Here is a 15555-nt window from a genome sequence, read left to right as displayed (position 1 = left end):
GATTTGAGAAATAATCAATAAGGAGCTACTCACAGCATGAAGACTGCAGAGCTGTTCAACCTGAGCGTGTTTCCACTCGTCTCTGGAGTGCGTGTGGAAGCAGAAGCTCTTCAAATGAAGGACGCACTCACACCAACACAAATGAACACACTGAAATATCTGTTGCGTAGCACCATAAGGCTCTTACACAAGGCTATAGAGCGCACAGATTGCACACATTCCCATATGAGAGTGCGCAGTGCAATGGGTGGAGCGCAGTGCATGTGTGTGTTGGGGGTAAAGTCGCCAGAAGCCAAACTACTTATGGCCCCCAGGCACGCTTTGTGCCAGCACTATTAGGGGAAGCCCGGCAGACGCCGCCACAATGGTGCGCCTGTGCCAGTGTCACCCCGGGCCTTTGTATGGGGGCCCCCGCTTCGTTTTAAAGACCGCTAATGATGAAGCGAACACGGCCATCTGTGTGCAGGGGGCCTTTTCTGAGCCGACACAAATGAGGAGATAACATGAGAGAGACAGACAGATTAAGCAGGCAGTACAAAGCAAAGTTGGTATGAGATGATTATACGGATCTTTGTTGAGTGCTTTCGATTGTTTTGGAAGCATTATGCAAATGACATGCAATTAAGGCGAGGATTGACTGAAGGAAATTAAATGGGATTTTTGTCATAAGGGGATTTCAAACAAACACCAACTCATATTTTGAAAGTGTAATTGAAAATAATTTGAAAATGATTTCAGACTTTTTTTTCCACATGAACCGTATGCCACATAATCATCAACGGGAATGAACAATAATTGTAATGCTCAGGATTAGTACAATTGTGGTCTGTTTGCAATGGTGGATGAGCAGGAAAGGTTCAGGAGAAAGCAGGTCACAGCTGCGGTAACACACATCATGTCGTCCTGCGCACTTGGCATTAACTCGCACACTAATAAATCTCTCCACCAAACTCAAGAACACACTTTCACAAATTAAAAAATCTTTATGCTTACATATAACAAATGTGTATGGCTAAGCTAGCACTTCGTAGAGTATTTTAGGGCTGTTAATGCACTCAATACACTCAGCTAGATTCAGTTATAAATACTTGGCTCACACATTGCAAACACAATGCCCCTGTTGTCCAAACCTGCTGTGGCAGTAAAACACCTCAAAGGGGCGATAGAGTTTCCTTCAAATGTCTGTGCCATTAAAGGTGCAGTAAGTGATTTCGGAGAGTTGAACACTGTTGACAATTCAGATCAACCCAAACAAACACACCCCTCCCTGGAGGGACACGTAATGCAAGAGTGGATGTCTCTTTATCATAGCAGAAGCGAAGCAAAATAAAGCTTTGCGAAAAATAAAGCAGGGATAATGAATGAATGACAAGGAAGAACTAAAAAAATCACATACATTACATGAGTATATAAAAGCAAGAGTTCATTGTTAGTTGCAAGCAGCACACTCAAAACCAATGTTACTCCCGTATGGAGCAGAAACAACTCAAACTCAGCGTCCATTTTCAGGCCTTCCTGCTTAGGTCTCTCCAGCACTGGAAAGCTTTTCTAATATTAATATGGGACGTAAAGTCCTTGCAGGTATTTCTCTGACCTTTTTCCTTTTGTAATGTCTCTTAGCCATCTCTCTTCCTACAGTGTTTCTTCAAATCTCCCTCTTGCTCACTCTCTCTCCTCCCCCCATCATAAGTGGACACGCCCCCTACTGTTGATTGGCTCAATCTCTCTCCTCCCCCATCATGAGTGGACACACCCCCTATTGTTGATTGGCTCACTATCTCTTCTCCCATATAATGAGTGGGCATGCCCCCTACTGCTGATTGGCTCAATTTCTCTCCCCCATCATGAGTGGGCACGCCCCCTACTGCTGATTGGCTCAATTTCTCTCCCCCCTATCATGAGTGGGCACGCCCCCTACTGCTGATTGGCTCAATTTATCTCCCCCTATCATGAGTGGGCACGCCCCCTACTGCTGATTGGCTCAATCTCTCTCCTCCCCTATAATGAGGGGACACGCCCCCTACTGTTGATTGGCTCAATTTCTCTCCCCCCATCATGAGTGGGCACGCCCCCTACTGCTGATTGGCTCAATTTCTCTCCCCCCTTTTATGAGTGGGCAGCCCCCTACTGCTGATTGGCTCAATCTCTCTCCTCCCCTATCATGAGGGGACACGCCCCCTACTGCTGATTGGCTCAATTTCTCTCCTCCCCTATCATGAGTGGGCACGCCCCCTACTGCTGATTTGCTCAATCTCTCTCCTCCCCTATCATGAGGGGACACGCCCCCTACTGCTGATTGGCTACACGTGTGTTGAGCTGCTTGGTCCGATCCACTTTCAACAGTTTTTCTCAAAAATCGCTTACTGCATCTTTAAATTGGAAGTGTTATTCTTCAGGTAGCTAGTAGCCATGGACATGTGGGCTGTGTCCGAAAGCTTAAAAATGCTGCCTTCGGAGGATGCATTCCAAGGTAGGAAGGCATCAAGAAACGCACGAATCCAATGTAAGCTTTGCTTACGTCTCCTGAGATACCCTTATCCTTAAAGGGATAGTTCGGCCAAAAATGATATTTAACCCATGCATTACTCACCCTCAAGCCGTTCGAGATGCATATGTCAATCTTGTTTGAGACGAACACATTTTCAGTTATTTTAGAAAATGTCTTAGACCCTTCAGTGGATATAATATAAAGCAATGGGGTCCACCTCCTTCAAGTCCCAAAATGTGCATACATCCTTCACAAAAGTAATCCATCCGGCTCCAGGGGGATAAACGAAGGCCTTCTGAGGGTAATTCGTGCGGTTTTGTCGTAAAAATATACATATTTAAAACTTTATAAATGAAAATATCTGACTTCCGGCAACGATCGACGCGCGTTCACGGGTGATTTGTTTTGCTCTGCTCTCTGGCTGCGCAGGCTCGTTCGTTCTACGTCACGACGGTTCCTACGCTACGTCATACCTCGTACGCCGACTTCCATCACCCGTGAACGCGCGTCGATCGTTGCCGGAAGTCAGATATTTTCATTTATAAAGTTTGAAATATGTATATTTTTACGACAAAACCGCACGGATTACCCTCAGAAGGCCTTCGTTTATCCCCCTGGAGCCGGATGGATTACTTTTGTGAAGGATGTATGCACATTTTGGGACTTGAAGGAGGTGGACCCCATTGCTTCACATTATATCCACTGAAGGGTCTAAGACATTTTCTAAAATAACTGAAAATGTGTTCGTCTGAAACAAGATTGACATATGCATCTCGAACGGCTTGAGGGTGAGTAATGCATGGGTTAAATATCATTTTTGGCCGAACTATCCCTTTAAAGGGGGGGTGAAACACTCAGTTTCAGTCAATCTCATGTTAATCTTGAGTACCTATAGAGTAATATTGCATCCATCATATCTCCAAAAAGTCTTTAGTTTTATTATATTTATAAAAGAAAGATAGGCTGTACCGAGTCTTTCCGGAAAAAGCCGAGCGGGTGGAGGCGTGCCGTGTGGGCGGAGCTAACACGCCGATAGACACACACCATAAAAATGACACACACAGATATTTGAAGCAGTTCTACTCACCGCCTGCGGTTCCAACGCAAGACCGTTAACCTTTGGGGTTGGGACTGCTCCATCCTTGAGAACTAAACGATTCGCAAATCCGGCTTCGAACTGGGCCTTGTTTATAAAAAATCATCCTCGAAATGCAGGGAACAAACAAGAACACTTGCACAACTGTGTTGATGTTCTGGAAAAACAAACTCCATCCACTGGTCCCTTAACGCTTGATTCTTTGGGAATCTGTGCAGTGTTGTCTTGCCTTGGCAACCGATAACACACTTCTTTGGTGACATATTGAGCGCAGCCGATGCACAGCGCTTTGATGGGCATAGGTTATTACGGCTATCGTTCTACAGCTGCGCGCGCGCCCTTCCGAGAGAAGTGCCCTTAGGACCGTATAAGGAAATTCCGGCGCATCTGACGTCATACGCGCCCATACTCGAAAAAAACTTTCCGAAACTTGTGACAACCAGGAAGGAGTATTTTGAGAACAGAAATACTCAATCAAACGTACAACTGAATTTTTGAAACTTTGTCCATGTTTAGCATGGGAATCCAACTCTTTAACAGTGTAAAAAACTCACTATGCATGAAATAGCATTTCACCCCCCTTTAAATATATCCTTCGTTGGCTTTGATATCCCACAATTCTGTGCTTTCCTATTCTATGACAGTTGAGCTAAAAAAATAAAGATGGTGTCTGAAAGTTGCGGTTGGTGATCAGTTTGTGTGTAAGTGTACGTTTTTGACTAATGTTTTCCACTTCTGATGTCATTTCTAGCAAGAAATGACAATTTAAGTAATTAAATATTTGCTTAGTTATCACCAAAGCTTGTCCTATTTTACCTGAGATCATTAAACATGTCACATTGCATGTTTGATAAGTGTTTATTATTTCAGTTCCTGTATTCCCCTGAGTGTCAGTTAATTAAAAATATATATATTGAATTCTATGTCATAGTGTTTACTGATGAGTGAAACCTAGATAAAAAAAAAAAATTTAGCTAAATTTTTTTTTTTTTATCCCTTTGGTTTCCATGGACTTACCAGTTGTTAAACTGCTCTGCCTGGAGGATCACACACCAAGGGTTTTTTAGACCTGCCTGGTGTTGATCCTCAGGGGGGATTCGTCAAGTTATGGGTGCTGGTTCTGCAAGTCCACATTCACCATCTGCCCGGCCGAAGAGGATGTCACCAGCCCCACTCCAGCCCCAGAGCCCAGCCAGCCACCCTCACACTTTGCACAGAGCAAAAACCAGAGCCCACCGCAGATGGAGAGCCCGAGCCTGCCGCAATATAAGAGCCAGATCAGAGGAATGAAACAACCATCGCCCGGGAGCCCAAGCTGTAGTGCTGCTCGTAGTGTACGAGGGCATAGAGGAAAGCCCTGCCTAGACTCCCACCGCTGAGAGTCAGCTGCAGCTGGCCTCTGCATATTGATATAAGGATTTTGAAGAGGATTATTCCCTGAATCTCCTGTCTCTGCTTGTCCTGTCCATGCAGCTCCAAGACTCCAGCGTCTCCTACGGACCCGCTCAGCCTCCCTCTCCAGCCTCCTCTTCCAGGGCCAGCCGATCCGTCAGCCCTGCCTCAGCTAGTTCCCTTCAGCTCCTCTTTTGTTTACTTCACAACGCTATGTGGATGCGCCTCAGATCTTCCAGTCACCATTAAATTTCAATGTAACATTGAATAACACACTAGTTACAATTGTAATTAAGTACTTTACATGTGCTTTAAGTACGTTAGTCAACACATCAAAATAGGTGTACTTCTTTAAAGCACGACAAAGGATTATTAAAACATGATTTAAAATATAAAATAAAACTTTTAATTTGACATTATTACAAAGTGCACACTTTAAAAGTGTTTAAACAGTCATGAAAGTGTTCTGTTATGAGAGGTTCTCTCGTATTGCGTAAGCTAGCTTACGCTACGGGAAAGATTAATCTTTTCTGAGAAATTGAAGCCAAAAAATTATCCTATAATTTTGTATCCATTGTCAACGCAGTTCAGCTGCAGCAGACCATGAGCGGGCTAGCTAGCAGCTCATTGGTTCGCTCACAGAGAACTGCTTAAGCCTATGAGGAGACGCAAATGAACTTTCGGCCAATGAGAGTCTGACATGCTCTCATTGCGTCAGAGCCCGCCGAAACGGGCGTGGTCAGAGAGTATAAATTCGCCTCTCAGGCTGTAAACTCTGATTTTCATCTCTTCAGCGAGGCTACACGCATCTGCTGATCCTGAGAGAAGCCGCCGTCGTCGAAAAGGCAACTCTAGCGAGCATCTGGGAGACTGAGCAAGCCGGCCGTCTTTGCCACCTTCAGCCGTCCTGCGAGCTAGCGCCATCCGACGGATTTGTATCCTTTTTACGAAAAAGCTTCCTGTATTGTGTGTATTGTATCTATAAGAGCCGAGCGTCTTTGTAAAGATGTCTCGTAAATCCTCCTGCGGTTCTTGCCGCGCTCCCCTCGAGACTGGAGACCACCACGTCATCTGCGCTCTCTGCCTCGGATTGGAGCACGCCGAGCTCGCCCTCGGCGATGGCGGCTGCGATCTCTGCGAGGAGATGCCGTTGTCGACCCTGCGGGCTCGACTTCAGGCCACTAAAGTTGCTTCCGCGCCGCCTCTGACTTCGCCGCGGAAGAAGAAACGCCGCTCTCAGAGGCCGCCGGAACCCCAGCTGGAAGCGTTCACCCCGCCGGAGCCTGTCGCCTCCCGCTCTCCTTCTCCGCCGCTTCCGGACGTACAGTTGCCGGCGAGTGGCCGCTCTGTCGCCTCCGATGACGCCGCGGACATCAAGGAAACCTTCGCTTCTCGCTTCAGACAGTGAGGAATGGTCCGGTTCTCACGCCTCCTCGGCCCGAGAATCCTCTGGGACCCGCGCTGGAATCGAGGTGGAATTAGTGCGCCTCCTCTCACAGGCCGTCGAACGCCTCGGGCTCGATTGGTCCCCTCCCCCCGAGCAGACCATCAACCGTATGGACGGCAGCTACTTCCGCCAGCGCTCGACTCCCGTCACTAAACAGGCCGCGCCCTTCCTGCCTGAACTGCACGCGGAACTCACGAAGTCCTGGAATGCCCCGCTCTCTGCCAGAACTCGCTCTGACTCTTCCGCCCCGCTTCGCGTTGTGGACGGAGCCGCAGAAAAGGGCTATCTCTCCATTCCCCCTGTAGAGGACCTGGTCGCCGCACATTTATGCCCGCCTTCCACGAGATGGTGCTCATCACCTGTGCTTCCTTCTAAAGCCTGCAGAGCGCTTCGAGCTTTCACGCCCGCGCTTACTCAGCCGCCGGCCAAGCAGCCTCTGCACTCCACTCCATGTCCGTCCTTCAGATTCTACAGGGCGATTTACTTCGTGAATGGGACGAGAGCGGAAAAAATCCCCCCTCAGTCGCGGATTTGAGGAGCGCCACGGACATTGCCCTTCGCGCTACAAAATCTGCTGCTCAAGCCCTGGGGAAATGCATGGCCGCCATTTGTGTGTCTGAAAGACATTTGTGGCTCACACTCGCCGACATGGGAGATTCTCAGCGCGCCGCCTTTCTCAACGCCCCGCTCTCTCCATCCGGCCTCTTCGGATCTGCTGTCACGGGTATCGTTGACCGTTTCTCCGAAGTGCAGAAAGCCTCACAGGCCATGAATCTCTTTCTGCCTCGTCGCGCTAGCTTCTCTGCAGGCCGCTCACGTGACCAGCCTCCTGCACGAGCCCCACCCCACCCCAGCGCCCAGCTCAGCACAGTCAGACTTCTCAGCGACGCCAGGGCGGCCGCCCTCGTTCTCACTCTGACAGCCGCCACAGACCGCCGCCTCCCCGGGGGCCTCGGCCTAGGATCACGCTAAAAACCTGATCACTCAAAGTCTGCCTAGCACAGCTGAGGAAAAGACGGCGCTCTCCCGCCGCGGCCGGACCGCCGTCAAAGTTTCGCCCTCTGTTAGTCCCCGCTCACGAGGCTACTACAGCAGTGTACCCCGCCATTACCAAGCCGGTCCCCTTTCCCGCTTACATGAGCACAAACGCCGTTTTCACGGCGACCCAGAGAAATCTCAAAAAGAGCATTTAAGCCTCTTGTGTAGAAAATGTGCCCACAACACTGTGTTCACTCATACACAAAAGCATTTCAGTTCCCGTGTTTCTCACAGAGCCCACTCTCATAAAGCGGTCCCAACCCGCTCGAGTTTCAGAGTGCATAAGCGCGCCCACGAGCCCGTGTGCGCGTCCCACATCTGCTCACTCTGTTACACGGCCCTTAAACTCCTCTCTGAGTGTAAGTCCCGCTGTCATAAACACTATGAGTGCGCCCGCGCAGCCCGCTATGTGCAGCAACGGGGACCATGTAGCCATTCACCCCTTAGCGTTACGCTTCAGAGCGTGGGAAGCTATTCCGGGAATTTCCCAGTGGGTGCTAAACACAATAAGGCTAGGCTATCGCTTACAGTTTCACCGCCGCCCTCCACGTTTCCGAGCGCAGCTAGAAACTATTGTGAACCCAGAAGCAGTGACTCTGCTCCGTTCAGAGATAGCAAAACTATTGTGCAAAAGGGCTATAGAGAGAGTTCCTCTATCTATGAGCGAGTCTGGGTTTTACGGCCGTTATTTTCTGGTTCCAAAGAAAGACGGCGGCCTCAGACCAATCTTAGACCTCAGATTTCTGAACAAAGTTCTCATGAAGAGACCGTTCAAAATGCTCACTATCAGAAAACTCCTCGCGCATGTGCGCCAGGGGGACTGGTTCATTTCAATAGATCTGAAAGATGCGTACTTTCAGATTCAGATAAATCTCCTTCACAGGCCATTCTTACGTTTCGCCTTCGAAGGCCAGGTTTATCAATACACCGTCCTTCCGTTCGGCCTATCCCTAGCACCCCGCACGTTCACGAAGTGCATGGATGCGGCGCTCGCCCCCCTGCGGAGTCAGGGGCTGCGAATACTGAACTATTTGGACGACTGGCTGATATTGGCACAATCACAGAGAGAGCTACTGTCTCATCGTACAGTTCTCCTCGACCATCTGAAAGGTTTGGGCCTCTCTGTCAACTGGACAAAGAGCACACTTCAACCCAGTCAGACTATCTCCTTCTTGGGTATAGAGCTAGACTCGGTCACGATGACGGCTCGTCTGTCAACACAGCGCGCGCGCCGTGTTCAGCGTCTCGCCGCATCTTTTCAGATGAACAGACTCACACCTCTGAAAACTTTTCAGAAGGCGTTGGGTTAGATGGCCTCAGCCTCCGCAGTGCTCCAGCTGGGGTTACTGCGCATGCGCCCGCTTCAGCTCTGGTTGAAGAGCCGTGTGTCTCACCGCGCGTGGACCACGGGCCGCCAGCTGATAAAGGTAACGCCGACCTGTATCACAGCTCTGCAGTCGTGGACCGTGGCAGAATGGTTTCAGCGGGGCGTTTCCATGGGGACCTTTTCTCGCCGAAAAGTCATTTCGACAGACGCATCCAACACGGGTTGGGATGCAGTCTGCGAGGGCTCACCGGCCTTCGGCCCCTGGTCAGCTCAGGAGAGTCTCCTCCACATAAACCGTTTGGAGATGCTGGCGGTCGAGAACGCGCTCACGCGCTTTCTTCCGCGCATTCACGGTCACCACGTGCTGATCCGTTCGGACAATACAGCCGTGGTCTCCTATCTAAACCGTCAGGGCGGAGTCAGATCCAGGAATCTCTTCCAGCTGACAGAACGCATCTTAGTTTGGTCTCAGTGTCACCTGCTCTCGCTCAGAGCGACGCACGTGCCGGGTCATCTGAACGACGGTCCAGACAGTCTGTCCAGGAACCCCATTCCCCCCGGGGAATGGTCCCTGCACACTCTTACAGTCCAAAAGCTGTGGCGAATATTCGGCAGAGCAGAGGTGGATCTCTTCGCCTCAGAAGAGAACACCCACTGCCCAATATTTTTCTCAAAGAGCGAGGACGCGCTAGCCCAGACCTGGCCCAGCCGCCCGCTTTATGCATTCCCTCCGGTTTCTCTGCTACCACAGGTGCTTCAGAGAATCAGGGAAACACGCCACTCGGTGCTCCTCATAGCCCCGCGTTGGCAGGGTCAGACTTGGTTTCCGGAGCTCACTCAGCTGTCACAGACAGCCCTGTGGCCCATTCCAGTCAGAGCAGATCTCCTCTCCCAAGCTCGCGGCACGATCTGGCATCCCCACCCAGAGCGCTGGGCGCTTCATGCGTGGGTGATCAACGACTACCCGTTGCTTTGCCAGAGGGAGTGTTAAACACGATCATGCAGGCTAGAGCGGCTTCTACTAGAAGGCTCTATGCGTCTAAATGGTCTGTGTTCTCTAAATGGTGCACCGACAGAAATTTGGACCCACGGTCATGCGAGGTCCCTTCCTTGCTAGTTTTTCTCCAAGAGATGTTGGACAAGGGCAGGTTCCCGTCCACTCTCAAGGTGTATGTGGCAGCCGTCGCGGCGTTCGCTGAACCCCGGCGCGGCCAGTCACTGGGCAAAGATGGCTTGGTCATCCGCTTCCTCAGAGGAGCTAGAAGGATGAACCCCCCACGCCCCCCTTCGTGCCGATTTGGGACCTTTCCATAGTTCTCGAAGCTATGAAAGCCCCTCCATTCGAACCGCTAAACACCGTGGACCTCAAATACCTTTCGCTCAAAACCGTTTTTCTGCTCGCGCTCGCGTCAGTGAAACGTGTGGGAGACCTTCACGCGCTGTCCAGTAGCGCTTCCTGTCTGGAGTTTGGGCCCAATGACTCCTTAGTCGTTCTCAAACCTAGACATGGTTATGTCCCAAAAGCGATTGGTACCCCGTTCAGGGCACAAGTTATTTCCCTATCGGCTCTGCCTGCACCCGATAGCGAATCTGACTCTAATCTCCCCTGTCCGGTCAGGGCCCTGAGATTATACATTACTCGCACTGCTCCGGTCAGATGATCTGAGCAGCTTTTTGTTTCGTTCGGTGGGCGCACCAAGGGGTTGGCCGCCTCGAAACAGACTCTATCCAGATGGATAGTTGATGCCATTGCAGCCGCATACGCATCAAAAGACCTGCCATGCCCTCTGGGCATCAGGGCTCATTCCACTAGAGGCATGGCCTCATCGTGGGCATGGTCCAGCGGAATTTCCATTCATGACATTTGTGTGGCAGCGGGATGGGCTTCCCCCTCCACCTTTGTCAGATTTTACAATCTGGAAGTTCCCGCCTTGCAGGCTAAACTACTAGCTGTCTAGTATGTTACAGCTCTTCTGGTTGAGCTGCACTATATGGAGTTATTCACTCAGACCGGTTTCGCTCTGTCCCTCTCTATCATGTGCTTATGTACTACACAATCTCCGGCCCGCTCTGCTGGCCTTTGTCACATGTACATATATTTATTCCCACTCATAAGGGTTCCCTGGGGTCTCCCCTGGGACTCATAGTGGATGCTTAGCACGCACGGCGTTGACCAGATGTTCCCGTAGCGTAAGCTAGCTTACGCAATACGAGAGAACCTCTCGTAAGAGAACGAATCAGTTACCTAACGTAACCTCGGTTCTCTCTAGATGAGGGTACGAGTATTGCGTTCCTGGCCGTGCTTGTGCTACTAGCGTTCTCGCTTCATTCTATGAAAACCAGAGTTTACAGCCAGAGAAGCGAATTTATACTCTCTGACCACGCCCGTTTCGGCGGGCTCTGACGCAATGAGAGCATGTCAGACTCTCATTGGCCGAGAGTTCATTCGCGTCTCCTCATAGGCTTAAGCAGTTCTCTGTGAGCGAACCAATGAGCTGCTAGCTAGCCCGCTCATGGTCTGCTGCAGCTGAACTGCGTTGACAATGGATACAAAATTATAGGATAATTTTTTGGCTTCAATTTCTCAGAAAAGATGAATCTTTCCCGTAGCGTAAGCTAGCTTACGCAATACTCGTTCCCTCATCTAGAGAGAACCGAGGTTACGTTAGGTAACCGATTCGTTTTATTTCATTAATATTATATTTTTAAATACTTTTAAGATTTTAAGTACACTTCAAGTGCACATTCAATGCAATAAGCACACTTCTTGTTAACAAGGGCAGTGGGACTGTGGTGAAATGTGGCCCTTTGTCCTAGTATAAATTGCCCAGTAACCCAAATACCTGTAAATACACTTCCTAAATCATGCAATGCATTGATTTGGCAATTCTGGGAAGATTTTCATTTTATGACGAGAGAGCATTTGTTGGGCTAGTGACTCGTCTTATGATTTGACAACTGGTTAAATCACAAATTGTTACAAGGTTGATGTAATTAAGTTATACTTCTTATACAGAGGCAATAAAGATAAACAGAGTGAAAGCTTCTGTGTCCGTTTCTCAAACTCATTTGATGCCACAAGATGGAGCCAGTGAGTCCTAGATAAACATGACTGAATGGAATCACTACTGTACATCCTCTTTTTACCTAGGATGTTTAAATGCATAACTAATATAAAAGATCCAATACGTGTAATCTAATATGGGTTTTATTCAGTCTCCAAAAATGACCTCCCTTAAATAACATAAATCCATTTTTTTCTACACACCCAAGAATCTCTTGTACACATACACACTAAGGCGGAGGGCAAAATTATGAATTAGGACCCACCCAGACAGCATGCACTTCTGGGACAGATGTGGAATTAATCAGTCACATCTGACCAACAGAAGATATGACATGAACATATATAAGCCAGCCATTGTATGTTTTGCCCTTCAAAGCTGGAGGGAATTTGGACTTTTGTGTATATTTGGGAAAATCAAGCACATGAACAATATATTAACCAATGTGTTATTGATTTGTGGGTACTAACTCTGATTTGAACACCTAACAGTACATGTCACTAGCCTGATGTCATCATACTCAGATTCTAGTCAGAATGTGAGTCTGATACTGCTCCATTGGGCTGTGATTATGGATACAGGACAGAAAATGTATCTGGACTCAAATATTGTGGGTGGGGCTAAGTTCGGCTGTCATCCAGGCTAACATGTCACTATTAACATGTTCAAAATACCTGTACCTTATTCATAAATATGACAATTATTTGTAATGTCCTGACCTTTTAAGTTGGGGGTGTGTCATGCATGATGGAAGTTATTCGTAATTAGTCATAATAACAGTCACAGGTGTCTGCTGCAAGCTACAGAACAAGTTTTTAATGACTGTTACGGAGTTCTTTTGAAGTTAGTATCTGTAAACGTACTTCGCTTTGACAGGAGCTAATAGCCCATTCAAAAGCAGCACCAGATTCCCACTCACTACAGTAGATCTCTCTAACATTGCTATTATCCTGAGACTGAAAGAGATACTCTGACAGCAGGGTGTGTGTGAGCAGTGCCTGATGGGATATTTAATCACTCTGAAGAGGAGCAGTAGTACATTGCCCACATGCTCTTGGCATTTCCAGACCCACCCAAGCATCAAAATCTGAAGGTCAAAGCAGCTTCGTTTGTCTTCAGCAGCTGGACTCCATCTGTCGATGTAAGTGGACCATAAAATAATGGACTGTATGTTGTCAGCAAGGTCATTCAGCAGAAATGTTGACAGCACAAGCACAAGTTCTCCATTACGAAATATAGGCCCATATGAATATTCTAATTATTATTATTATTGAAAACAGTTGAGCTGCTTTATATTTTTTTGGAAACCATAATACAAAAAAAAAAAAAAACAGGATTCTTCGATGAATAGAAAGTTCAAAAGAACAGCATTTATATGAAATCAAAATCTTCTGTACCATTATACATTTAAATAAAAATAATTTCCTGTGAAGCAAAGATGTCCACCTCTGCTTCGTAAAATCTTTCCCAGATCTGACTGACCCCATCGGGATGGAGTGTCCAGTGTGACCTCTCGTCTGGACAATAGATCTGCTCCCACATACATGCTTCCTGGAATGTAAATCGCCCTAACGGACAGGAACTTGTCCTGAGCCAAAAGCAGAACCTGGTACGCTAGTTTGTTAAAACGCCGCGAAAGCAGTACGCCCTGGCAATTTATATAAGTGACTACCGCCGTGTTGTCCACCTGCTCCAGGACATGGTAGACTCTTAACTGTCGGAGGAAGTATTATTTAAGGGCCAGAACTACAGCCATCAATTCGATGCAATCGTTGTGCCAATCGAGATGACTGCCTCCAGACCACTTGGCTGGACGGCCATCTTAGATCACACCCCAGCCCTTCAGGGAAGCGTCTGTCGTTAGCATCCTGCGAAGACAACATGCACCTAGAGTTTGACCCAAGGTGAGAAACCAAGGTCTGAGCCACATAGAAAGGCTATGAAGGCCGCAGCGCCTAACCCTTATTCGCCTCTGGAGACTTGCTCTTGAATGAAATCCCCTGGCTCGGAGCCACAACTGAAATGGTCTCATGTGCAGAAGGCCCAATGGTATAACCATGGACGCAGCTGCCATAGAGACCGAGAATTCTTTGAAAATGATGGAGTATAATCTCCTGACCTAGCCTGACATTGCTCAGGGTGTTTAAGATGGACTCGGCACGTACAGGAGACAACTGTGCCTGCATGGTGACCAAGTCCCATTCAACCCCTAAATACATTGTTTTCTGGGACGGAGAGAGAACACTTTTCTTGGCATTGAGCTAGGACGATATCTCGATGTTGTAGCGCAAGCTCTTGAGATTTGGCCAGTATCAGCCAGTCGTCCATGCCCTGGACTCGTAAAGGAGCCAGAGCTGCATCCATGCATTTAGTGTATGTGCAGGGTGACAAGGCCAGGCCGAATGGAAGAAAATAGCGAAGGTCTAGAAGGTCTAGAATTGGATGCAACCCCCATATTTTTTGGGAGATATAAAATAGCGGCTGCAATAACCTGACTGTCTGTCTGGGAAGGGAACATGTTCTATGGCCCCTTTGTCCAGCAAAGTTTGCAGTTCTTGTGTCAGCAAGTGCGCCTTTTCTGGTTTCACGATAGTGGAGACCACACTGGTGAAACGCGGAGGAAAGCGTGCAAACTGTATTCTGTAGTCTTTATCTACGGTTCTCAAAACCCAAGGAGATCAATTTGCCAGTAGCTTCCTCGGTGCCAACTTCTGTGAAAGGCGCACTAGTTTTGACGAGACGCAATGTTTTGTGAAGCAACATCTAGTGTCGCAATGTCTGCTTGATGGGGGAATGTTAAATGTTTCGTGTCCAGGGAAACAGCAGGAAGCAACTGATTATTTAACAATTCGCTTATCTCTGCGTTTCAACGGTGTGGTCTCCACTATCGTGAAACCACAACAGGTGCAATTTTTGACACAAGAACTGCAAACTTTGCTGGACAAAGGGGGGCACACCCCCCCCGGGACTGGGCGCAAAAGCCTCAGGATTTCTTCTTTTTAGAAGAAATCAAATATCTTAAGTCCATCTTTGGTGGCTGAGCGTGGCGCACATGTCCCCAATGTTTGCGAGGAGAGCAAGCTCTGTTTCTGAGCTTCCCTCTTTTGAGATGGACCAGATTGGGTCTGGATGGGAGACTGCACCGACCCTTCAGCACGGCAAGGGTGGAACATAACAAACTCCTCCTCGTATCTCTTAGCCTCCCAGAACCTTCTGACAACGGTGTTAACTGAGTCGCCCAATAGGCAGGAAAGAGATACGGGATACGGGAGATATCCTTCTCCTTGATGTCAGTGAGATTGAGCCACAGATGTCTCTCCGTAGCGACCATAGCACCCATGGAATGGCCGATGACACGGGCGTTTGCTTGATCACACACAGAGACAAGTATGTGGCTCGGCGCAGCTCTGCAAACACTTCCTCACTGACGTTTCCCTCACACGTGCTCAATTCTTTAAGCAGGGCCGCCTGCAACACCGCCATGGTGTGCAGGGAGCACCAGCCTGACCCGCCGCCTGAAGAGCCTTCCCCACCATTGAAGATGTAATTCTGCATGGTCTGGAGGGAAGTGCAGTCTTTTACAGTGATGATGCGCTGCCAGGGGAGTAATAGCCCGTGAGCATCACTTCAACCTGGGGCATCATCGTATAACCCTGTGCCTTCGCACCAGCAATAGTTGAATATACTGACGTCGTAGACACG

Source organism: Rhinichthys klamathensis, unplaced genomic scaffold (assembly GCF_029890125.1).
Source record: "Rhinichthys klamathensis goyatoka isolate OS25496 unplaced genomic scaffold, OSU_Roscu_1.1 h1tg000513l_1, whole genome shotgun sequence".
Classification (NCBI taxonomy): Eukaryota; Metazoa; Chordata; class Actinopteri; order Cypriniformes; family Leuciscidae; genus Rhinichthys; species Rhinichthys klamathensis.
The sequence above is the reverse complement of the archived record's forward strand: the minus strand, read 5'-3'. Positions refer to the sequence as shown.